Here is a 771-nt window from a genome sequence, read left to right on the forward strand (position 1 = left end):
ACACAGAATCATATGAACCATGCAGTGAGAATCATAATGAAATTTTATTTCAGATGAGTTATGCATATAATACTCCACACCATATACCATGTATTTTAGACCATCAAAAGATCAAAAATAATTGAAGCAAAAGTAAAGTTATACTTTAAGTATATGAAGAAAAGTTGCATGATCCATCTTTCTGAAAGCAATTACTACTTTCTGCTTTTTTTCTCCATGATTCTTGCCAAACAGGCCCAGCAATAACTTGTAAATGGAGCAGTTTTCCTAAACGGATACTTGAAATTGTTGCCAAATAAAGTAGGATTGTGTTAATTAAAATTTTAATTGTTCTTGAAAGTGATTGAGAAAGACAATTCTTAACCTTTCTAATAGAATATGCAAGCAACATATTTCTCCTTTAGCAGACCATGTAAGAATTACTTCTTCAATACCTATTGATTAAATGTTTTAATCTTTATGCAGATTCAAATGATAACTGTGCAACCAATTAATGTTTGCTAGCAGCCTCCCTAGGAACAGATGTTTGAATCCTGTTTATATGAGTTTAGGTACAACTTTAAGAATCTTTTACTCTTTCTGTCACTTTCAAGGAGCACTGAAGGTTACTGTGATTATCTTGTTTGCCTCAATTCACAGTCTTTTATATCCAGCTCTCTCTGTCTAATGCTGAGAAGGCAAATCTCTCAATACTTTGTCACTTGTGGTAAGGATAAGGAAATATAACCTTCTTGAAATTATTCTCTCCTTTAATATAAACGACTGATAAAT

Source organism: Chrysochloris asiatica, unplaced genomic scaffold, assembly GCF_000296735.1.
Source record: "Chrysochloris asiatica unplaced genomic scaffold, ChrAsi1.0 scaffold00043, whole genome shotgun sequence".
In the NCBI taxonomy this organism is placed as follows: Eukaryota; Metazoa; Chordata; class Mammalia; order Afrosoricida; family Chrysochloridae; genus Chrysochloris; species Chrysochloris asiatica.